A 26,222-nucleotide genomic window follows, 5' to 3' on the forward strand; every position below is an offset into this window, starting at 1 on the left:
AAAAAGAGACTTCCCTGGTGGTAAAATGGTTAACATCTACTCGCCAATGCAGGGGACATGGGTCTGATCCCTGGTCCAAGAAGATTCCACATGTCAAAGGGCAACGAAGACTGCAAGCCACAACTACTGAACCCTGCATGCCCTAGAGCCTGTGCTCTGCAACAAAAGAAGCCACCGTAATGAGAAGCCTGCACGGGCAACTAGAGAGTAGACCCCACTCGCCACAATTAAAGAAGGCCTATGCACAGCAACAAAGACCCTCCACAGCCGAAAGTAAACAAATAAACAAATACGAAGAAAGGTCTCAACCAAGCAGCTTCAGATTCAGTCTCAGGGGACTTCCCTGGTGGTCCAGTGGCTACGAGTCTGCACTCCAAATGCAGGGGGGCCCAGGTTCGATCCTTGATCAGGGAACTAGATCCCACATGCTGCAACTAAAACACCTGCATACCACAATGAAGATTCGGTGCAGTCAAAAAATAAAAACATTCAGCCTTAGGACACTAGAAGAAGAAGAGCAAACCACATGCAAAGTAAGGAGAATGGCAACATAAAAGATTACAGCAGAAATAAACGATACAGAAAAGAGAAAAGCAGTAGACAACAAAAGTCAAAATTGATTTTTGAAAATGTTAACAAAACTGCAAATACTTAGCTAGACTGAGCAAGAAAAAAAAGAAAAAGAGCACAAATCACCAAAATAATGAATGAAAAAGATAGCACTGCTGGTCATACAGAAACAGAAAAGACTGCAATACAACACAGTGAACAACTTCGTGCCGAAAAAGTAGACACACAGACGAAATGGATACATTTTTAGAGAAATATAAATTATCAAAACCAAATTAAGAAGAAATGCAAAAATTGAGCAGATCTAAAACAGTAAAGAGATTCAACCAGTAACTCAAAATCTTCCCACAAGGAAAAGCAAAGACCAAAGGTCTTTACTGGTGAATTCTATGAAATAAATAAAATAATACCAACATTTCACAAGCTCGCTTAAAAAACAGAGGAAAGAAATCTTTCTCATTCTATGATGACAGTATTACCCTAAAAACAAAGCCAAACAAACACAACAGCAGAAAATGAAAGTGCAGACTAAATAATTATATTAAAAAAGGAAGACCTAAAATCAATAGCATAACCTTCAACTGTAAGAAACTGGAAAAAGAGCAAGCTAAACCTAAAGCAAGCAGAAGGAAGAAAATAACAGAGATTAGATTAGAAATAAATAAAAAGAGAATAGGAAAAAATAGAGAAAATCAGGGAAACTAATGACTGAAAAAATGAACAGAACTGATGAAGCGTTAGTTAGACACACACATATAAATACTCACATACTGTACAAACACACACACAGAAGAGAGGTAAGATTGAAATGACTAATATCAGGAATGAAAGGAGGAACATTATTACTAAACTTACAGAAATAAAAAGATTATAAGGGGATACAATAAACAGTGTTCATTGTCAAATTTTATAACTAAATGAAATAGACAAATCCTAAAAAGACATGACGCTCTAAAAGGACTGGAGACTAAAAAATATGAAAAGACCTATAGGAAGAAAGCAGATCAAATTAACAATCAAAATACTTTCACACAAAGATAAGCACACATCAGATGGTTTAACTGGTGAATCTACCAAAAATTAATATTCCCTGGTAGCTCAGCTGGTAAAGAACCTGCCTTCAATGCAGGAGACTCTAGTTCAATTCCTGGGTCGGGAAGATCCCCTGGAGAAGGCAACGGCTACCCACTCCAGTATTCTGGCCTGGAGAAGTCCATGGTCAGAGGAGCCTGGCAGGTTACAGTCCATGGGATCACAAAGAGTTGGACGTGACTGAGTGGCTTTCATACACTTCACAAATCCTCCCAAAAACAGAAGAGGAGGGAGCACTTCTCAACTTATGCTCTAAGGCCAGCATTACCTTGATACTAAAACCAGACAAAATCACTTCAAGAATAAAAACTATAGACCAACATCCCATATGTAAACTAAAATACTTGGCGAAATATTAACAAATCGAATCTAGTAACATATAAAAGTACTTTACACCATGGCTAAGCACCATTCCCCGGAGAGATGCTCAGAGGGCTCAAACAAACCTTGTGTGCACCTGGAGGACCCAGAGACCCCACAGAGACCGAGCCAGAACTGTGTCTGAGTGTCTCCTGAGGAGGTACGGGTCAGCAGTGGCCTGTTGCAGGGGCAGGGGTTCTGGATGCAGCAAACCTGGGTGTGGCATACGCCCTCTTAGAGGAGGTCGCCATCAACCCCACCACAGAGCCACCAGAACTTACACAGGACTGGGGAAACAGACTCTTGGAAGGCACAAACAAAACCTTGTGGGCATCAGGACCGAGCAGAAAGGAGCAGTGACCCAAAAGAGACTTACCTAGATTTGCCCATGAGTGTCTAGGATTCTCCGGCAGAGGCGTGAGTCACAGGTGGCCTGCTGCAGGATTAGGGGCACCGCATGCAGCAGTGCATGCATGGGCCCTTTAGAAGGAGGTCCCCATGATTTTCATTACCTCCACCTTAGTTTGGTACCAGGTAAATAACAGGAAGGGAACAGAGTTCCACCCATCAACAGAAAATTGCACTAAAGATTTACTGAGCATGGCCCCGCCAATCAGAACAAGACCCAGTTTCCCTCTCAGTCAGTCTCTCCCATCAGGAAGCTTCCATAAGCCTCTTATCTTTCTCCATCAGGGGGTAGACAGACTGAAAACCACAGTCACAGAAAACTAACCAATCTGATCACATGGACCACAGCCTTGTCTCACTCTGAAACTATGAGCCATGCTATGTAGGGCCACCCAAGACGGACGGCTCACGGTGGAGAGTTCTGACAAAATGTGGCCCACTGCAGAAGGGAACGGAGAAGGCAATGGCACCCCACTCCAGCACTCTTGCCTGGAAAATCCCATGGACGGAGGAGCCTGGTAGGCTGCAGTCCATGGGGTCGCGAAGAGTCAGACAGGATGAGTGACTTCACTTTCCCTTTTCACTTTCATGCATTGGAGAAGGAAATGGCAGCCCACTCCAGTGTTCTTGCCTGGAGAATCCCAGGGACAGTGGAGCCTGGCGAGGTAGCACAGAGTCGGACACGACTGAAGCGACTTAGCAGCAGCAGCAGCAGCAGCAACAGGGAATGGCAAACCACTTCAGTATACTTGCCTTGAGAACCCCATGAACAGTTTGAAAAGGCAAAAAAGGACATTGAAAGAGGAACTCCCCAGGTAAGAAGGTGTCCAATATGCTATTGGACATTAGTGGAGAAATAACTCCAGAAAGAATTACGAGACAGAGCCACAGCAAAAACAACATCCAGTTGTGGATGTGACTGGTGACAGAAGCAAAGTCCAATGCTGCAAAGAGCAATATTGCATAGGAACCTAGAATGTGAGGTCCATGAATCAAGGTAAATTGGAAGTGGTCAAACAGGAGATGGCAAGAGTGAGCGTCGACATTTTAGGAATCAGCGAACTAAAATTGACTGGAATGGGTGAATTTAACTCAGATGACCATTATATCTACTACTGTGGGCAAGAAACCCTTAGAAGAAATGGAGTAGTCATGATAGTCAACAAGAGTATGAAATGTAGTATTTAGATACAATCTCATAAACAACAGAATGATCTCTGTTCATTTCCAAGGCAAACCATTCAGTGTCACAATAATCCAGCAAATTTGGAAAACTCTTGAGTGGCCATAAGACTGGAAAAGCTCAGCTTTCCATCCAATCTCAAAGAAAGGCAATGCCAAAGAATGCTCGAACTACCACACGATTGCACTCATCTCACCCGCCAGCAAAGTAAGGCTCAAAATTCTCCAAGCCAGGCTTCAACAGTATGTGTGCTGTGAACTTCTAGATGGTCAAACTGGATTTAGAAAAGGCAGAAGAACCAGAGATCAAATCGACAACATCCACTGGATCATTGAAAAAGCGAGAGAGTTCCAGAAAACATCTACTTCTGCTTTATTGACTACCCCAAAGCCCCTGACTGTGTAGATCACAACAAACTGGAAAATTCTTCAAGAGATGGGAATACCAGACCACCTGATCTGCCTCCTGAGAAATCTGTATGCAGGTCAAGAACCAACAGTTAGAACTGGACAAGGAACAACAGACCGGTTCCAAATCAGGAAAGGAGAACGTTAAGGCTGTATATTGTCACCCTGCTTATTTAACTTATATGCAGAGTACATCATGAGAAATCCTTGACTGGATGAAGCACAAGCTGGAATCAAGATTGCCAGAAGAAATATCAATAACCTCTCATATGCAGATGATACCACACTTATAGCAGAAAGCAAAGAAAAATAAAGAGCCTCTTGATGAAAGTGAAAGAGGAGAGTGAAAAAGTTGGCTTAAAACTCAGCATTCAGAAAACTAAGATCATGGCATCTGGTCCCATCAATTTATGGCAAGTAAATGGGGAAACAATGGAAACAGTGACACACATTATATTTGGGGGCTCTAAAATCATTGCAGATGGTGACTGCAGCCATGAAATTAAAAGACACTTGCTCCTTGGAAGAAAAGTTATGACAAACCCAGACAGCATATTACAAAGCAGAGACATTACTCTGCCAACAAATGTCCATCTAGTCAAAGCTATGGTTTTTCCAGTAGTCATGTATGGATGTGAGAGTTGGACCATAAAGAAAGCTGAGTGCCAAAGAATTGATGCTTTTGAACTCTGGTGTCAGAGAAGTCTCTTGAGAGTCCCTTGGACTGCAAGGAGATCCAACCAGTCCATCCTAAAAGAAACCAGTCCTAAATATTCATTGGAAGGACTAATGCTGAAGCTGAAACTCCAAGATTTTGGCCACCTGATGTGAAGAACTGACAAAAAAAGACCCTGATACTGGGAAAGATTGAAGGTAGGAGGAGAAGGGGACGACAGAGGATGAGATGGATGAGATGCATCACCGACTCAATGGACATGAGTTTTTGTAAGATCTGGGAGTTGGTAATGGACAGAGAAGCCTGGCGTGCTGCAGTCCATGAGGTCACTAAGAGCTGGACATGACTGAGTGACTGAACTGAACTGAAGTGGCATTTGTCCCAGGAATATAAGGTTGAAGTTACACATTGGAAAATGAACCACTGTAATATACCTCATTAATAGAATATAGGACAAAAACTACATGGTGACCTAAAATAGATACAGAGAAGAATGTGTCAAAATCCAACACTCTTTAATGATAAAAAAAAATTCAACAAATTAGTAGTAGAAGGGAATTTCTTCAACTTGATAAAAGACATCAACAAAAACCCCACAGCTAACTTCATACTTCATGGGGAAAAACTGAAAGCTCTGCCCTGAAAATCAGGAACAATACAAGTGTGCCCATTTTTTACCACTTCTATTTAACACTGATTGCGCTAGAGGTTCTAACCAGGATAATTAGGTAAGAAAAGTAAATAAAAGGTATCCAGACTAGAAAGAAGGAGGATTATTTCTACTTAGAGAAGACATGATCTTGTATGTAAGAAATTGTAAGAAATTCTAAAACCAACCCAAGGTACTTCCCTGGTGGTCCAGTGGTTAAGAATCCACCTGTCCATGCAGAGGACATGGATTCAATCCCTGGTCCAGGAAGATTCCACACGCCTTGGTGCAACTAAGCTTGTGCACTACAACTAATGAAACCCACACGCACTAGAGCTGGTGCTCTGCAACAAGAGAAGCCACCACAATGAGAAGCCTGCACACTGCAATTAGAGAACAGTCTCCGCTTGGTACAGCTACAGAAAGCTCTCACACAGCAATGAAGACCCAGTACAGCCAAAAATAAGTTAAAACAAAACCTTTAAAGAAAACCCCAAACTACCGGAGCTAATAAAGATATTCAACAAAGGTTGCACAAGATTAACAAACAGAAACAAATTATATTTTTATAGGCCACTGCTGCTGCTAAGGAGCACTTAACAATTTTGCAATTAGGAAAGATATTCCATTTACAATGACATCAAATAGAAAAAAAATATTTTGGAAAACAGTTAACTAAAGAAGTGCAAGACCTATCCACTGAAAAGTGCGAAACATCACTGGAAGGGACTGGATTAGATTTAAGTACATGAAAGGTCCATTGTTTATGGATTGAAAAATTTAATATTGTTAAACTGGCAATACTTCCCAAATTAGTCTACAGATTCAGTGCAATCTCTATCAAAATGCCAGCTGCCTATTTTGCAGATACTAACAAACTGATCATAAAATTCATGCTGGATATACAAGGGACAGCCAAAAAAACCTTGAAAAAGAAGAATGAATTTGGAGAACTCACATTTCCGACTTTCTGAACTTATTACAGAGTTACAGTAATCAAGATTGTGTGACAGGATAAGCATAAAGAGAGATGTAATCAATGGAATAGAACCAAGAGTCCAAAAATAAATCCATAGAATGTTCAATTGATTTTTGATGAGGATTCAAGAAAATTCAATAGAAAAAGATTAGTCTTTTCAAGAAAAGTTGCTGAGACAACTGAATACCAACATGTAAAATAGTGAAGTCAAATTCATCAAAAGATATACAAAAATTAACTCAAAATCAATCAAAGACCTAAACATATGTACAATTTTTAGAGGAAATCATGTGTGTAATATCAAAAATATCTGTGCTTCCAATGACAAGATCAATAAAGTGAAAAGACAACCTACAGAGTGGGAGAAAATATTAGCAAATCAAATATCTGATAAAGAGATAGCATCCCAGAATCTATAAAGAACTACTATAGCTTAAAAATAAAATGAAAAAAAAAAAGAATAAAATGATAAGCAATTCACTTTGAAAATGACAAAGGATTTGAATAGACATGTCCAAAAGAGATAGACATATGTCCAGTAAGTACAAAAATGATGCTAAGCATCATTAATTATTAGATAAACATAAATTGGGAGCACAAGAGGTACCACTTCATAGCTCAGTAGAACAGCTGAAATCAAAAGACAGACAGTAACATGAATTGGAGAGAATGTGGAGAAACTGAAATTATCATAAGCTGCTAATGAGATTGTAAAGGTCCCTCCTCCACCCTTCTCAATGGGGTGTTTTCCCTTGCATTTTGTAATTATCCTTGTGATCTCTCTCACTAGACAGAAGCATCTAAAGACTAGAATTAGGTCTCTTCCCCTCACTTGAGTACAGTGAGGGCAGCTGTCATTCTGTACTATCTGCAATCATTGATTTCCTTACCTCTCTCAACCACTGGGGGCTTCACTGGTGGCATGCTGGTAAAGAATTTACCACAGTGGTAAAGAATTTACCTGTCAGTGCAGGAGGCACAGATTTGATCCCTGTGTTAGGAAGATCCCCTGGAGAAGGAAATGGCAACCCGCTCCAGTATTCTTGCCAGGGAAATCTCATGGACAGAGAGAGGAGTCTAGAGGGCAACAATCCATGGGTTGCAAAGTAGTTGGACATGATTTAGTGCCTAAACAACAACTCAACCACTCGACTATAATCCTCTTAAGACGGAGATTGTGCTTTCTTTATTTTTGCATCCTAGCACCCAGCCTGGGCTTCCCAAGTGTCTCAGCAATAAAGAAAGAGAAGTAAAGTCGTTCAGTCGTGTACGACTCTCTGCGACCCCATGGACTGTAGCCTACCACGCTCCTCCATCCATGGGATTTTCCAGGCAAGGGTACTGGAGTGGGGTGCCATTTCCTTCTCCAGAGGAATCTTCCTGACCCAGGGATTGAACCCAGGTCTCCCGCATTGTAGGCAGATGATTTACTATCTTAGCCACCAGGGAAGCCCCAGCAATAAAGAATCTGCCTGCAATACAGGAGATGAGGGAGACACAGGTTCAATTCCTAGGTCAGGAAGATCCTTTGGAGGAAGAAATGGCAACCCACTCCAGTATTCAATGCCTGGAGAATCCCATGGACAGAGGTAGCCTGGCGGGTTACCTCTGCAGTCCATTGGGTTGCAGAGTTGGACACGACTGAGCAACTAAGCAACAACAACAAAGTACCTAGCTTAGCAGTTGATATGCAGAAAGTACAAGAGAAAAAGTTACATAAGAGATTCCTAAGCATGGTATACAGATCCCTGGTGGGGACCCAATATCCTTCCAGAGGGTTTACAAGATAAAAACTATTTTCATAGTAACATGACATTATAAATCATTTCACTCCATTGACATTTGTACTAAATGCCAAAGCAACCATGCCTAAACACAGCTTATCACCCCAAGTTGTATTAGTTGTACTCGCTTTCTGTTTCTACTGTAGTAAGTTGCCACAGATTTATTGTTTCAAAACCCCACAAAGTTACTATCTTATACTTTTCCAGGTTAAAGACCATTTGAGGGTATCACTAGGCTAAAACCATATGGTCAGCAAAGCTGCATTCCTTTCTGGGGGCTCTGAAGACTGCCCTGTTTCCTTACATTTTTTTAGCTTCTAAAGGCTGCTCTCATCCCTCAGCTGGTGGCCCACTTTCCCCATTTTCTAGTAGATATGTGAGTACTTTTCATATTTCATCACTCTGAATTACTCTTTGGCCTCCTTCTTTTAGGGCTCCCCTGGCTGCTCAGACAGTAAAGAATTCACCTACAATGCAAAAGACCTGGGTTCAGTCCCTGGGTTGGGAGGATTACCTGAAGAAAAGAATGACTACCCACTCCAGTATTCTTGCCTGGAGAATCTCATGGATGGAGGAGCCTGGTGGGCTATAGTCCATGGGGTTGCAGAGTTAGACACGACTGAAGCGACCAAGACTTTCACTTTTGCTATTGTTCTTTCACTTTTGAGAACGGTTGTGATTACACTGTACCCATTTGCTACTGATTTTATAATCTTGCTATTTTAAAGTAAACTGATTAGCAACTTTAAGTCCCTTTTGCTATTCACAGGTTCTAGGGGTTATAATGTAGGCATTTCTAGAGGGTCATTATCCTGCTCAACACTATAGTCAAATTTTTCACCATCACAGAGTAAAAAAATAATGGTAGGTTCACTTAATAATGTCCTTGATGAGGTACTAAAAATCAGTAATTTCATTCACTCAATCTTTGAATACACCACACATTTTCTCAAAATTAATCAAATTGAGCTGTCATTTCAAGAAAAGTATTAGGTGGCATTTGTTGCCATTGAATTCCATGGACGGAGGAGCTTGGCAGGCTGCAGTCCATGGTGTCGCAAAGTGTCAGACACGACGAGAGAATAACACAACACACACATTTGTTGCCAAGGATAAAATAAGAATTTTCAAAGCAAAAACAAAATGCTGGAAAATTTTAAACTCTCAGTTGGACAGTTTTGCAATATTGTATGATTTTCCTGAAGAGATTGCTGGTGATATTAACAACTGGGATTTAGTTGATATTGTACAGTTCAGTTCAGTCGTTCAGTCGTGTCCGACTCTTTTCGACCCCATGGAGTGCAGCACGTTGATACCGAAAGCTCAGCTTCTCCGGACACTGGAGCTGAATAAAATCTCAGAGACAGAGTTTTGGATAAGGTATGAAAGGAAAGCTTTATTACTTTGGCGGGCAATGGAGGCCACAGTGGGCTAATGCCAAGACAGTGAGAAGTTTTACAGTAACTGTTCAAAGAGGAAGTGATCAGCTCATGCACATTCTTCTCATGAGTAGGTGTTGAGGCGAATAGGAATCAGCATCATCAAACTCCAGGTCCAAATGTATGATAGTCTACATGCTGTGGGTGGCATAGCATCACTTATCATTAACTTCTCCCAGTGGAGGGGGGTTCAGGATCTGCAAAACATCTCAAAGATATTGCTGTGTGTATCCGCTGATGGGGAAACAGGAGCTTGCCCCAGGGCTGCTCTTGACCGTTTCTTTCTCCCTGGTCTCACATCGCTCCTTTTCCTAATTAACACTGCCTGAATCTGCCCACTGGAACTCAGGGTAGGTCATGGAGGCTGAATGAAGGCTGTTTCCTATAATCAAAGAAACGGGGGACACAAAAGGGCTTTTGCCTAGAAGCCCTACAGGGCCCTGCTAAGTATCACCATATGAAGTACATAACGATTTGGAAGTCAAGCATACCTCAATGAATCAGTACTTTCCACATGGCCAATGCATTATGGAACAAAAGCCTGTGTTTGTAAAAGATTCATTCAAAGCGCAAGATAGACCAAGGCATTTTAAAGTAAGAGTATAAAAGTTTCACTGACACAATTTCAGATTCTACATTGCAATTAAACTTTAAGAAACTACCGATAGAGGAAGAATAGGACAGTTAACACAGGTAGTTGTAGAAGTCTCAGTAGAGGATTACAGATAGTGAGGGAAACTTAGGGAACTTTGGGAGACCACTGTTAAGTTAATGACTGCTCCAAAAAGCTATCAAAGGTCAAGGAACAAAGCAGGCTTGCTTATCTGTGAAGCCATAAATAAAAGCACGAGACAGGCCCCAGGTGATCAGGTGCAAGAAAAAATGTTACCACCTTTCTACTGATTTGAACAAGTACTTTGACAGTCCTAGGGTCACACACTTTCCTGCAGATACAAAGGAGGAGCTAGTGGTATAAGCCTGACATCTACTCAAGAATAAGGAAGAAGATGGTCCTTGGGCCAGAGCCCCTTGCTTGCTTGCACAAGCATCCGAAATTAAGAAATCTATTTCTTGCCTATCACTTTGCCTCTCACATAATTCCTTCTGTGCTAAGACACACAACTCCGGGAGATAATGATAAACAGGGAAGCTGGGGTGCTGCAGTCCATGGGGTCGCAAAGAATCAGACAGGACGGAGCAACCGAACAACAAGACACAAAGAATCTGACCCTCAAGAAGTCCAGACACCAGGTGAGTGATTCTAATTCAAAGACTGTTGGTTCAAGTCCCAATCTGAGGTGCAGGGTGTCACTACCACTTGTCAAGTTTTGGTGTAAGATCAGAGAAAAATATTCACCGTTATCTCAAAAGACCATTAAACACTCCTTTTTTCCCAACTACAACTGTATAAAGTTAGATTTTGTTTACTCACTTCAACCAAATCAACATATCACAAGAGAACGAATACAGAAGCAGATCTGAGATTTCAGTACTATTCTATGAAGTCAGATATTAAAGAGATTGCCACAGTTCCACTATCATTTTTGTTTTGAAAAATAGTTATCTTTAATGTCATTTACATTAACATGTACTGGCTTTATTATTGAAATAATCATTTCTTAAAATACTCAATTTTAATTTATAACATAATAAATATTAAGGTATAATTACACACATAGAAACTCTTTGATGTCATCAGTAATTTTTAACAGTGTAAAAGGACTCCTGAAACCAAAAGTCTGAGAACTGCTGAGTCAGAATAAATGAGAAAGCCAGAGAAAGATCATGCCAGGTAAAGTTAACCAAAAGAATGAGCACACATACGACCCAGCAATCCCACTTCTGGGCACACACACCGAGGAACCCAGACCTGAAAGAGACACGTGCACCCCAATGTTCACTGCAGCACTGTTTACTATAGCCAGGATGTGGAAGCAACCTAGATGCCCATCAGCAGACGAATGGATAAGGAAGTTGTGGTACATACATACAAAGGAGTATTACTCAGCTATAAAAAGGAACACATTTGAGTCAGTTCTAATGAGATGGATGAAACTGGAGCCCATTATACAGAGTGAAATGCATCAGAAAGAGAAACACCAACACAGTGTATTAGCACATATATATGGAATTTAGAAAGATGGTAATGATATCCTATATGCAAGGCAGCAAAAGAGACACAAGTGTAAAGAACAGACTTTTGGACTATGTGGGAGGAGACGAGGGTGTGATGATTTGAGGGAATAACACTGAAACATGTATATTTCCATAGGTGAAATAGATGACCAGTGCAAGTTCGAGGCTTGAAGCAGGGCACTCAAAGCCGGTGCTCTGGGACAACACAGGAGGATGGGGGTGGGGAGGGAGGTGGGAGGGAGGGTTCTGGTTGGGGGGACATATGTGCACCCCTGGCTGATTCATGTCGATGTATGGCAAAAGCCACCACAATACTGTAAAGTAACTATCCTCCAATGAAAATAAATTAAAAAAAGAATGAGCATAGACAGCCTCAACAACAACAGGGCACATAAGGCAACAGGGAACCAGAGCCTAGGAGGAGGACTCCATTCACAAACTCTCTCCCAGTCAAATCTCCAAGGAGCATAGGACTAAACTACCCACAGGGAGAAGCGAAATCGCCCATAGACATTCTCGCGGGCAGATATTGCAGGGGTAAAAAGCTTTTCCCTTCTTCTGTTTATGTTTTTTTGGCTGGTCTAATAATTAAATTGAAGTCAGATTAACAAGAGAAAATTTTAATTTTGTAGGCTGCACAGCAACTCCATAAAAATCTGAGTCCCAAGGGCAAGTCAGGAAGTCGAAGTTTATATGCCATACTGAGCTAAGGGCCTGGAGCTTCAAAGGGGAGGAGGGTAATTCACAAGCTGATAAGAGCATCTGCCTTGCCACCATGATAGACCATTCAGATAAAAGTTATCTGTGGTAGTAGCTCCCTTTCTGGAACTGGTCCTGGATCTAAACACTTTTAGGAAGTTAAAGGAGGAGGTAAAAGTTTCTCCTGAGTTTGTTGATTCTTAATTACCTTCAGTTCAAAACAATTCACATGCCACAATGGCACATTTTGGGTCAGCCTATTCTGTTCCCTTTCAGAATGAGTATTTGCTAGAAAAGGAAAGAATGATATATATTTTTTTTTAAATTATACAGGAATAAATTATCACATGATTATGGACAAAACTTATATTTTAAAAATGACAGTATTTGGTAAGCTGAAGTCTAAAAAGCTAAGAAAATGGGTAAACGATGTCATGACAATGAAGTAAGAAAAATATTCACTAGTTATTAGTAAAAATTCAGGCTTTGCAGATATAATACTCCTCAAAAAGAACTCCCTTCACTCCTCAGTTTAAATTAGGGAAACTCTACATTTAAACTGTTAAAATTAGCTGTTTCCCATAGGGGAAATAAACAGTAAATTCAGCGGATGGGGCATAGCTGCTGACTGCTAAAAAACAACTGCAGCTATTCATCCTCCCTGACACGCAATGGCCACAGTCAGGGAAAAGCTCTTCTCAGTAAATCTTAGCAAAGAAATAATGAGAGTGACAGAAAAGGACTATCATATCAACCAACTGGAAAACAGAGTAATCATGTGGCGTAAGTAGTGTACACAAAAAGTCTTTTCCTGGATGCGCGATACAAAAGAACCCTAAATTTAGATTCTTAAGACCTAGCTTCTAGTCCAAGTCACATGTTTCCTGAGTTATCTGGGCAGGCTAAATCACCTCTTTAATCCTCATTTCCTCCTGTAAAGATAAGAAAGTTAGACTAAGCCCCTTGCTTTTAAAATTTGAATCCTTTGATTCACAGTAACAAACACACTTAATACCTAAATCCTAAAGCCACACATAAATGAAACAAAACTGTAGACTAGTATTCACCAATTGATGGGTCATGACCTGCCATGTACAGAGTGCAGAACTGATTGATGGCTACATTTCCTCATTAAAAACAAGAAAGAGGAAGGAGGTAAGGGGATGGAGAAAGACAAAAACATAATACTTTGATCTATTTGACCAAAGAGATACCTCTGGTGACATGTATGCATATGTGTATGTGTGCGCACATGCGCACTCGGTCATGCCCAACTCTTTGTGACCCCATGGACTGCAGCCTGCCAGACTCCTCTGTCCACGGAATTTTTCAAGCAAGAATATGGGGGTAGGTTGCCACTTCTTCCTCCAGTGGAGCTTCCTGACCCAGAAGTCAAACCCAAGTCTCTCGTGTCTCCTGCACAGACAGGTGGATTCTTTACCACGGTGCCACCTGGGAAGTGGAAGTAAACATTTTTCCTCTATCTTCTAGATTCTTTTGGCAGATGTATCATCAAATCAACATAAGGCTGATTTATATGGACTGTAGCCCACCAGGCTCCTTTGTCCACAGAATTCTTCAGGCAAGAATACTGGAGTGGATAGCCATTCCCTTCTCCAGGGGATCTTCCCAACTCGGAGATCAAACTACAGAAGTAGGAATACATAAAAGCTATTAAAAAAAAAAAAAAAAAAGACTTTAATGACCTGGATAACCATGATGATGTGGTCACTCACCTAGAGTCAAACAACCTGGACTGTGACGTCAAGAGGGCCTTAGGAAGCATTACTACAAATAAAGCTAGTGGAGGTGATTGAATTCCAACTGAACTATTTCAAATTCTAAATGATGATGTGGTTAAAGGGCTGCACTCAATATGTCACTCAAATTTGTAAAACCAGTAGTGGTCACAGGATTAGAAAAGGTCAGTTTTCATTCCAATCTCAATGGGTAATGCCGAACAATGTTCAAACTGCCATACAATTGCACTCATTTCACATGCTAAGCAACATAATGATCAAAATCCTTTAAAGCTGCAGCAGTACATGAATCAACAACCTCCAGAGAAACAAGCCAGATTTAGAAAAGGCAGAGGAATCAGAAATAAAATTGCCAACATTTGTAGGATCATAGAAAAAGCAAGGGAATTCCAGAAAAGCATATGCTTCGTTGACTACACGAATGCCTTTGACTGTGTAGATCACAATAAAGTGTGGAAAATTCTTAAAAGAGATGGGGATATCAGACCACCTTACCTGTCTCCTGAGAAACCTGTATGCAAGTCAAGAAGGAACATTTAGGACTGGATGCAGAACAATGAACTGGTTCAAAACTGAGAAAGGAGTACGTCAAGGCTGTATATTGTCACCCTGCTTATTTAACGTATATACAGAGCATATCATGTAAAATACCAGGCTAGATGAATCACAAGCTAGAATCAAGACTGACAGAAGTATCAACAACATCAGATATGCAGGTGATACCACCCTCATGGCAGAAAGTAAGAGGAACTAAGAGCCTCATGATAAGGTGAAAGAGGAGAGTGAAAAAAGTTGGCTTAAAGCTCAACATTCAAAAAACGAAGATCATGGCATCCAGTCCCATCACTTCATGGCAAACAGAAGAGGAAAAAATGGAAACAGTGACAGATTTTACCTTCTTGGACCCCAAAATTGCTGCAGAGAGTGACAGCAGTCACAAAATCCAAAGACATTTGGCCCTTGGAAGGAAAGCCATCACAAACCTAGAGAGCATATTAAAAAGCAGAGACATCACTTTGCCAACAAAGGTCCATGTAGTCAAAGCTTCAGTTGTTCCAGTAGTCATATAAGATGTAAGAGCTGGACCATAAAGAAGACTGAGCATGGAAGAACTGATGCTTTTGAATTGTGGTTCTGGAGAACTTGAGAATTCCTTGGACAGCAAGGAGATCAAGCCAGTCAATCCTAAAGAAAACTAACCCTGAATATTCATTAGAAGGTCTGATGCTGAAGCTGAAACTCCAATAATTTGGCCACCTGATGTGAAGAGCCAGCTCTTTGGAAGAGATGCTGATGCTGGAAAAGATTGAGGGCAAGAGGAAAATGGGGCGACAGAGGATGAGATGGTTGGATAGCATCACCAATTCAATAGATATGAGTTTGAGCAAACTCTTGGAGACGGTGAAGCCTGGTGTACTGCAGTCCATGGGGTCACAAAGAGTCAGACACGTCTGAGAGGCTAAATGACAAGACAGATTAGCTTCTCAGGTGGTACGCTGGTAAAGAATCCACTTGCCAATGCAGGAGACGTGTTTGATTCCTGGGTTGGGAAGACCCCCCTGGAGGAGGAAATGGCAACCCACTCCAATATTCTCGCCTGAAAAACTCCATGGACAGAGAAGGCTGGCGGGTTACAGTCCACAGGGTCACAAAGAGTCGGACACGGCTGAGGAACTGAGCATGTAGACACAGGGCAGATTACCAGAAGGAAAACAAATTTCACGGCATACACAGGGGAGCGCCATAAGACAGTGAGACTCAAGGGCAAGTCAGACAGTTGAAGTTTATATGTCACGCTGAGCCAAGAGGGATTGGGGCCTGGAGTATCCTGTGAGGAGGTTCAATCACAGGACACTAAGAGCAGATATTTGGTAACCTGTCATTTGCCCTGCCATACATATCAGTCATTCAAGTAAAAATTATCTCTGGTAATAATAGCTCCTTTCCTTCCTGGTGCTAATCTTGGATGTCCTCAGCCAGTTGCTTGAAGCAGGATTTTGGTTTTCAGCCAGAGACCGATGTCAGGTCCCTGCAGTGAGAGCACCAAATCCACGCCGTAGGTCAGTAGTCAGTGACAAGGCCCCGGCCCTTCTGCTTTGCAGAAGAATTCCCACAAATTAGGGAAACGAGTATTAGGTGGAAAAAAAGAGCACAGGCTGTGTGGATAGACACATGTGGATAGAGTTGCTGAGTGACGCCCTCATGGCGGTTTGAATTACTTTTGTTTTTTTTGGCTGTGCTGAGTCTTTGTTGCTGCTTTCTCTGGTTGCAGGGAGCAGGCGCTCCTCTCTAGCACAGCGTGTGTGGGTTGCTCGCTGTAGTGGCTTCTTTTGCAGAGGAGCACTGGTTCCAGGCATGGCCTTCAGTAGCTGCAGTGCATGGTGATGGACTGGGAGACCTGGAGTGCTGCAGTCCATGGGGTCGCCAAGAGTTGGACATGATTGAGCGACTGAACTGAACTGAACTGATGGGCTCCGTAGTTGTGGCTCCTGGGCTCTGGAGCACAGGCTCAACAGTTGCAGAGCACGGGCTTAGCTGCTCTGCGGCATGTGTGATCTTCCCGGACCAAGGATCGAACCTGTGTACCCTGCATTTCAAGGAGGATTCTTAACCACAAGACCACCACGGAAGCCCTGGATTACTTTTATTGGGCATTTCTTCTGGTTTTGTTTGGCCAATCATTTTGATTTGCCTGGTTCAGAGTCCCCACTTACTACATCTCAGGATCCTCCCATCTGTGCATACACATCTCTTAGTCAAGACAGATTCTACTGAAAGGGCCCATAGGTACTGGCATCACTTAGCATCACTCCCCTTTCGACCTGCAAGCAGTCTTTCTGCATGAGTGTAGCTGGGGAGGTCTCCTCACTTCCAGAATGAGGAATATGTGGTGTGGGCAGGGCTCAGCCTCCTCTCTCAACAGTCCTGCTATTCTCGTCTTGAAGTATCAGTCCACAGTGGACGAATCTCCAATTCCTTGACCCTGGGAAGCCCATCTACCTCCTGGCTCAGTATAGGCTCCCTATCTAAATTCTTTTAGGTAGTTACTGCTGCTAAGTCACTTCAGTCATGTCCGACTCTGTGCGACCCCATCCCTGGGATTCTCCAGGGAAGAACACTGGAGTGGGTTGCCAGTTCCTTCTCCAATGCAGAAAAGTGAAAAATGAAAGTGAAGTCGCTCAGTCATGTCTGACTCTTCATGACCCCATGGATTGCAGCCTACCAGGCTCCTCCATCCATGGGATTTTCCAGGCAAGAGTACTGGAGTGAGGTGCCATTGCCTCCTCCGTTTAGGTAGTAAAGGGAGACATAAAAGTCTTTCTTGATTCTGCTGGATCTTGATTGCCTTTGGCTCAAAACACTCCAAATGCCAAAGGGGGATATTTTGGGGTCACATATTTTTTGCTTCCTTTCACTAAGAAAGGAGATGAACATTCAAGTTGAGGTTGATATCACATTATGGAGAGTAACATTAATCAGTTCTTTAAGACTGTTACGTTTATTGGCTATCTGAATTTACAAATATAGTTTGTGTTTAATCACCTGATGTCAAAAAATCAGTTGCTTAGCTAATGCTAACACTTTTCAGCTGTAATTCAGAACAGATCTATTGATTCCTCAACGGTTCTCTGGCAAACAAAACTGTATTATAAGATATAAAGAGTCGTTAGTCTAAGAACGTGTGCCTCAAATGTTAATGTCAATGCTAGGCAGCAGGGACTGTACTTTTCTCAGGGGAGGTGTGGACAGGCAGTAAAATTCAAAGAGTTGAGATTTAAAACACACTGGTCAGTTACAGCATGCGACTACGATGAATTATTTTTGCTAGTAACCAAAACATGCTGAGTACTGGGACGACACAGGATGCCTCCAAGGGATGACTTTTGCTCTTGGATTCCCCGTGACCTGGTGAGGCTTTTCTAGGACAGTGCGGAGCTTTGAGATTCTTCTCACCCTCTTGTTTCTCTCCCTGTCTCTTGCACAGGTTGTCAGACCTCTACTGAGGTCTGAAGGTACTTCCTCCCTCCTCTCGCTCCCTCTCCTTTATCCTTCACAGGCAGGTTCCCCCACAGATCTCTTGCATATCTATTCCCTTCTTTGTATCTGCTTCTCTGGGAATCTGAGCAAACAAAGCATCTGTCTTGTCACCATGTTAAACTCTAGGCATCATTATTTCATTTAGTCTTCACAAAAGCCCTAATAAGACATTATTACTGTTCCCATTTTATAAATAAAGAAACAAAGAGAGTAGAAAAGTAACTCCCAGCATGATGCAACTAGTGACAGAGCTGGGATCTGAACTCAGGTCTGTTTAATTTCACCGAGCTGCAGACCTTATTTTAAAGCAATTAGATTTTATTAAATAACACCAAAAAGTAGGCAGAACCCCAATAAATTTTTTCTGATGCCTCTATGTGCTTTCACACATTATCACATTTAATCTTAATAAATCCATGAAGCTGAAACTACCATTTTACAGATGAAATTGGGAACCAAAGAATTCAAGTAACTCTTTCAAGATCATCCTGTGTAAGTTCCTAAGTTTGAGCCCACACAGGTCTTCTCTGAATTCAGCTGTTTCACACTAAACTAATCTGTCGAACTAATCAAATGACAACTGTGCCCTTTTTTAGTCTTAGACAACTTGAGAACTTTATTCAGCAAAGAATCCCCCAAATGATTTAAACAGCTATATATGTTCATTCTCTCTATATGAGTGTGTGTGTATAAGTGTAATATATGTTATAGATAAAATACTAGCAATTAAGGATATTTCTTGAGCTGCCTCTTATAACTATTTGTATTTTAACCAAAATTTACAGGGAAATAGCTGAAGCACTGTTTCAAAAACCTGCTTCCAATAACACATTAGCAGCTGAGGCTGGAAAGCAGCATTCTTTGCCCACTTTCCGAGGCTTTTTAATATAACTTAATCAAGTTATGCTGATTTTTGCTTTCGTTTCCTGACTCAGATGCAGCCTTTGAGTTCACCACTCAAAAACTTCCCTTAACTAGAGTCACCTGATCACGTGAGTCAGCAGTCTGCAGACTCACCACTTCTAATGACCAAACGCTGGTGTTTTACCCTCCTTTAAAAGGACTCAGCCTCACAGTAGTGCCCTGACTTGGATGTTGAGCAGCCAGGTAGCGACTCAGTCGTATTCAGACCCTGGAAGGGAGATGGTTGGTTTTTGTCTGCTTTGTTTTTTTGTCCTCTGTTTCTGTAGAGAAGGCATTGTGGAAGGACATGGAGCAGAGAGGAGTGATTTTGGGAGACCCAGGCTCAGGCAGGTCAGGAAAGATAGGCAAACCCAGATATGACCACACCATGGGTGGGAATCAGGGCCGGGGGGTGGAGGGGTTCTGGAGCCACTCCTGGGCAGGGGAAACCCAGGGTCCCCCTACCCAGTCCACCTTGTGACTTCAGATGGGGGAACCCAGGCTCAAAGTTGGGTATGGGGGTTGGGCTTCCCTCAGAGCAGCAGCAGCATAGCTCAGTAGGTAAAGAATCTACCTGCCATGCAGGAGACCTGGGTTCAGTTCCTGAGTCGGGAAGATCCCCTGGAGAAGGGAATGGCAACCCACTCCAGTACTCTTGCCTGGAGAGTTCCATGGGCAGAAGGGCCTGGCAGGCTATAATTCATGGGGTCACAATAGTCAGACACGACTTAGCGACTAAATCACCACCACAGACATCAGGAAGGGACAGGAGGCAGGGAGGATACAGGAAAGTGGGGTGGGAAAACTCGTAGCTCTAGACGGTACCCTTCTCCCCCACTCCCAGAAGCCTGCCGCCATCACACCTGCATGCCAGTGCCAGCAAACATACTGTTAAAAGCAATACACCTGTAGAGAGACCCTCACCCAGGCAGAACTGTGTGTCTGTGGACCAGTCCCCATGTGAGCCCCTTAAGGTGGAAGCCTAGAAGCTGGGCCAAGTGACCCCGGAGAGCCCTGTCGTACCTCTGAGTCAACCTGAGTGGCCAGTTCACTAGGATGGAGAGAGAGACTCTCAAGCCGGGAGGGCACTTGGCTGGAGTTGGTGTTCAGGAAGTAGGTGCTTGGTTGGTCTGGAATGGGATTATGTGCGTTTTTTTGTTTTGTTCTTTTTGGCTTATTTGTATACTCTTACATTTCTATAACAAATGGGTATAATTTCCATAAAAAAGAAATCAAATGCCAACCCTATCCTCCACCCCACCCTGGTTATGCACAAAAACCACTGCTCATTGTGGAAAGTCTAACATCTTTAACAGGACCACAGTTACCCAAAGCTTGTGCTGAACTCAACTTTTTCACCTTTTATCATTAGCCTTCAATACATCCCACAGATCTAATATATACTCACTAATCTTTTCTGGTGCCTTTGCATCCTCGAATGCCAAAATTGCCATCCTTTTAAGGCCCAAACTCAGCATTACCTTTCTTTCCTCATCTGTCCTACTGAAAGCAAAACTTCCTTTCTGTGTTCCCCATTGTTTTGTTGTTCAATAATTGTATGTAAATTGTTGGTCATACAATAGATATTTGTAGGTATAACTTGCTCTTTCTTAGTGGACTATAACTGAAGATTCTTCACCTTTGGCTAACCTGTAAAATATTTTTACATCCACCGATCTTTTATCCTTAAAAAATTGGGCAGAAGGGAAGAGAATCAATATATATTTAATGCCAACTATCTTCCCTGGTGGTTCAGTGGCAAAGAATCCACCTGCCAATGCAGGAGACACAGGTTTGTTGCCTGGGTCAGGAAGAGCCGGTGGAGAAGGAAATGGTAACCACTCCAGTATTCTTGCCTGGGAAATCCCATGGACAGAGGAGCCTGGCGGGCTACAGTACAAGGGTCACAGAATCAGATATGACTTCATGACTGAACAATGGCATGTGTTGGGCTCAGGCAGGGTGTTTGAAGCTACCTCAATCCGGAAAGCATTCTTCTATATCCATTTTATGTTAAAAAAAAAAAAAACCTAAGCTCACAAAGAATCAGTGACTTATCAGGGTCATAAACTAGCAAATACGTGCCTGAGATTTTTAACTCTGGTCTTATTCTTTCTATTACAAAATCATGATTGTACATCTACCAACATATAAGGGTTGGATTAAATGATGTAATTTACATGTGAAATATAATGAATTTACATTCATTATATGTAAAACTCCACTCAAAATTTTCTAGCACGTTAGAATGGCTACATTCAGATAATACTTGGGAGGATTTTTGAGCCAGAAAAGACTTTAAACGTCATTTAATCCAACCCTTATAGAAAAGAGATATGCTCAGAGGAATAAATTTCCCTGTGTTTAGACCTAGTTAGTAGATGAACCAGGATTAAAATCCAGTTGGAGGCAGTATAGTGAAGTGGTTAATACTACGGTCCTTGGAATCAGCATTGGTTCAAATCATAGCTCTGGCACTTAATGACTGTGTGTAACCTACGAAGCTTTACAAAGCTTATCTTGGTTTCCTCAATCCTAAAAGAATGATAAAGCCCTACAGTGCTGTGAGAATTGAAGGTAACACTGCGCAGCAGAAAGTAAGCAATAACAAATACTAGGCGTTCTCTTATCTCCTGGCTCACTCTCCACTCTTCTTTGCAGGACAACATATTGCCTTCCATGGATGGGCTGTGGAGTGGACATTACATTCCAGGGTCAAAGTGAGTAATGATAAATAAGTGTGCATTTATTTATATCATAAGTTCCTTTAAAAAAAATACATGTACAAGTACTTCTCTGTGGATAAATAACTTTTAAAAGTTCATTCAATAAACATCTATTGAGCCCATAGTACATGCCAGATGCTGAGTATGAAATGAACAAAACATTAAAATCTCAACTTTTATAAGCACTGAAATTTGGTCAGGAAAAAATCACTGAGATTTACCTGTGGGATGTGCAAAGCAAATAATCATTCACAGAGAAGTCAGTACGATGTAATGGAGGTTAGTGTTTGAAATGAGCTGTACACATATACTTGTGTCTTTTTGTAAAACCAGTTATTCTTTAGAATTAAGGTCTAGGTCATTTCTAGTACTGGTCATTTTGATTAGATTTTAGTAAATTCCTTGACAATTAAGCTATTCTTTCTTTACACACAGTAGACTATTGCAAAGGGCAGGTTTAGTTAAGCATACTTAAAAATATATGCTAATCACCATCTGTCTGAGGGTTACATGAGTGGAAAAGAATAGTTTTCTAACAGCCAGTAAATAGTAATTCCTTACTGGGCATCACAAAGTTCAGTTTTATGAATTTGTGCTCACTTAATTCATTTTCTCTCTTTCTACATATACACACAAAATAGAAGCTGCCTAAACAGCTGATACACTGGCCTTACAGTCACTAATATACTGGGTCTCTAGATTGCTTGTATTTATTTGAGTAAGGATGATAAAATTGGCTAAGGATCAATACAAAAAAAGAATTTGGATTACTCATATATCAAAATTCTTTGTAGTGATTCTTTAAATCCCTAACACATTCCTTAATCCTTAACACATTAAGGAATTAATTCCTTAACTCCTTAAATCTCTTATACTCAAGTTTTGCTATCCATTTGACTGGAATGTGATATACTATTCAATTTTACTAGAGAGTTAAAAAGAATGATTTTTTCATTTATGAAAGGAAGTAGACAGAGCCCATAGTAAAAAGAGCCCAAGTTTGGAGTCAGGGAAACTGGGTTCAAATCTCAACTTCCCTTTAATTGTATAACTTGTAAGAACATCTGAGTCTCAGTATAAAATGTTTGCAAAATAGCGATAATATGATTTTCCTTATAAAACTGTTAAAAGTTTAAATAAAATTATAAATGTAAAATACCTGGCAGATAGCAGCTATTTGTGGCTAATGTTAGTGGCTGGCTATATTAATTTGAAAAGAGGTCACAAGTCAAGAGCAATGATTAAAAAAAACCAAAACACTGCCTATCTGACAACTAGTTGTTACATAAAAACCAGGTGAAGGGAAGTGAAGTCGAGTCATTCAGTCGTGTTCAACTGTTTGCGACCCCATGGACGGTAGCCTACCAGGCTTCTCTGTCCATGGGATTTCCCAGGCAAGAATACTGGAGTGGGCTGCCATTTCCTTCTCCAAAAAACAAGGTAACCTTTCTTAAATTATTTATAATCCTTGCAACTGAAGAAATAAGGAAAGACCACAAGATTCAATAAAAAGGACAGAATCAGGACCAAATGAGGTTACACAAGTTTGAATTGTTGATCCACCAGGAGATAACATGCTTCCATTACTCTCAAAAGGCAACAAAGCATTGCCTGATGGATCAGGGTCCTTCAATCGAACATATTGCATTTTTCTTTATGGTAGTTATCCCTAGAACTCTATGTAGAACTGACTGGGGGTAAAAAAAAAAAAAAAAAAAAAAAATCAGCTGCTTATGGAACACGTGATTGTTTTAGTGTAAGGTGGTAAGTGAAAACTACTTACCTGAACAAACTGCATGACTCAAGAAAGAGAAGTCAACAAAAAGAGCTGCTCTCATCACATTTAAAAAAGCTTCAACTACATGAGCACATTTCCTCACATTACCTTTTCATCCGAAGAAAATTCTCTTTAAAATAACTCTGCTTATACCCCTATCTGAAATTCTCCTGAAGCTTTCATTAGGAAGCCTGGAAGAGTGCAGAGGCACTCCTTTCTGAAAGCACATCTATTCTTGACAGCTCCTTTCCAAAAGGTAAAAATGTGTATCTAAAACCCAAGCATGAAATTTTAAGCTTGTTCTCCTATCTCAATTAGCTCATGGAACAAAGACCATTCTCACCCAATTCTAACGGCGGCGGTATCGCTGAGTTCTCAATCAGGAACGACCCCCAACCCGACCCCCTCATTCCACTTCCAAAAATAGAAAAGGTGCGCTCTTCAGCCAGCTGCTTGTCTCCCCGGCATTGCACCCCAAGATGACGGCAACCATACTCGGGAAAAAGACCGTAAAGCAGCTCTCGAAAATCAAGGGTGACCACCACCCTGTCTGTGGGAGAGTGTTGACACCGCTTGACCACCTCTACAGACTCTCCTAAACGAGGTCGCAGTAGACGGTGTCTCCGGCCTTACCCAGGGGCACTTGGGGACCCGAGGTCGAGTTCTGAGCTGGAGACAGAAACTGTGAGTTGAGAAGATGGTAAAGTCGGAATCTCAAGGCCTTGTCCTGCAGCACAGAGGGTCAAGAGCCAACGGGGTTGGATGGGGACTCCGAGTTCAACCCTTTCCCACTTAACTTCTCAGTCAGATCAAGATGCTGCACGGAGTCTCGGGTGGACGGAAATACCAGGTCCAGGAGGCAACCCAGAAGAAAAGAAAAAAAAAAAAAAATCACTCACCAGTCTCGCAGTCTTGGCGCGGAGCTAGCAGGAGCTTGGCCCGCGAGTCCGGATCCAGCCGGGGAACCCGCTTGGAAGACCCTGACGACAGTTCGAGAGCGTCACTGACAACCACCCGGAAGTGACACAATCGCTTCCGGGGCCGCAGAGCGCGCGGCGGGAAATTATTTCCCAGAGCCCGGATTTGTGAAGCCGCTGGTGCCGCTGCGGCAGTCTTCGTCCCGCCAGTCAGGGGCCGCCTCGCGGAGGCAGCAGCCCCAGAAACCCCGGCCGGGAAGGTAAAGGGCCTCAGCTTGGAAGACGCGGTGTTCACCCTGACCATGTGGGGGTGTTTCCTCCTGAAGTTTTGGCGGTGTCCGGGCTGTGAGGCTGTGGGAAGGCGCCGGGGCGGGGGAGCGGCGACCGCGCTTGCCTCTGGCGCTTCCCGCGGCCGCGGCTTGTCCGCGTCGGCGGGGTCGTGCGGCGGCGGGCAACGGGTCCCCCGGCGCCTCTGCTTGTGCGGGGGGCTGGAGCGGCTTCCCTCGCCTCCCGTCTGCGCAGCTCGTTCTCCTGCCGGGAAGGCGCTAGGCCACCCGCGTCTCTCGTTTCCATAGAACCGCCTGGGACGCGTCTCCCCGAGTCCCGGCTTCTTGGCTGCTTTTCCATAACTTAGCGTCAGTGCAGGTGGTTAGGAATTCCCCCAGGCCCACCTTCCTATGAAGAGGCAAATGCCTTCATTTTTTTTTTTTTTTTTCCTTCTTCCTGGTAGAATTTTAAACAAATCCCAAATGGTTCAAGAACGTCTCTCTGCGGCTTCTGTAGGCCTTGAAATACGCACATACACACTCACACGTTTCCCTAAAGAAGAGGGGGTTGGGGCGGACTGTGTTTCTGGGGATTATGGTATCTCAGTTGTGTGAAGGCAGGGACCAAGGCGAAGGGATTATGCTGAGATTCCCCCCCCCCCCCCCCACTCCCAAAGCCTCTCTGATTAAATTTTGACAGAAAGCTTGTTATATTTTGAGTACTTCCTATCAAGATTTGACCCGGAAATCAGATGAAGCTTGATTTTGGAAGCGTCAAGTTCTTTTGTACGAATGACTGTCCTATACCAGAAAAGAACAGAACAGTTATCGTTGAGACACAAGGAATGAAAATTTAAACCTAATTTCCAGTGTAGATGTGACAGCCTCTTGTGTCTTGTAAACTTTTTGGGGCTTGTGTTATTACGTTATGCCTCATTTCCTAGAAATACCTATTGATGTGCAAGGTGTTCCCATTTTTGGCCAGTTTGACTAACCTGTCCTGCAGGTGTTTAGGTGGATTTTTATAAGGGAGTTACCTTATGTCTAAGTTAACTCCGTGTTAATTTAAGTGAACTAGGATGTTTTAAGTACTTGAATATATAAATTTTTATTGTGAAGACAGCCTTCAGTAATGCAAAATATGCTATTAGATCTGTTTTCTAAGTAGATTTTCTTTTGCCTTATTGACTTTAATTATATCATTTAACATTTTCTTGCTTCCTTAAAACAGAAAGCATAAATCATATTAAACGGTCTTTGCAAGGGTAGTCAGATGTGGGTTTTTTCATAGTCAAGATTCAGAACTCCGAAGATTTCCACTAATGTCCAAAAACGTTTTTAAGAAAACCAATAGTATAACTAACTAGACAGTATTTGCCTGGTTAATTACTCTAAGTACACTATTTCAGGAAAACATTTTGAAAATAAAATCAGTAATTCCATACAGGCTGAG

At 42.1% G+C, this 26,222-nt stretch overlaps 2 protein-coding genes across 8 annotated transcripts in view; one reads left to right on the top strand and one right to left on the bottom strand.

The window, feature by feature from the left end:
* The window catches only part of KIAA0825 (KIAA0825 ortholog), a 410,996-nt gene extending 386,402 nt beyond the window's left edge, over positions 1 to 24,594 (bottom strand). For all 7 annotated transcript variants that reach the window (XM_065936747.1, XM_065936741.1, XM_065936733.1 and 4 more), the window contains exon 1: positions 24,486 to 24,594. The gene's annotated coding sequence lies outside the window, so the exon portion shown is untranslated. The remainder of the gene's footprint in view (positions 1 to 24,485) is intronic.
* A 77-nt stretch (positions 24,595 to 24,671) lies between these two features.
* The window catches only part of SLF1 (SMC5-SMC6 complex localization factor 1), a 71,198-nt gene continuing 69,647 nt past the window's right edge, over positions 24,672 to 26,222 (top strand). The window contains exon 1 of the mRNA XM_065936762.1: positions 24,672 to 24,763. The gene's annotated coding sequence lies outside the window, so the exon portion shown is untranslated. The remainder of the gene's footprint in view (positions 24,764 to 26,222) is intronic.

The sequence above is a fragment of the Muntiacus reevesi genome, chromosome 1 (assembly GCF_963930625.1).
Source record: "Muntiacus reevesi chromosome 1, mMunRee1.1, whole genome shotgun sequence".
Classification (NCBI taxonomy): Eukaryota; Metazoa; Chordata; class Mammalia; order Artiodactyla; family Cervidae; genus Muntiacus; species Muntiacus reevesi.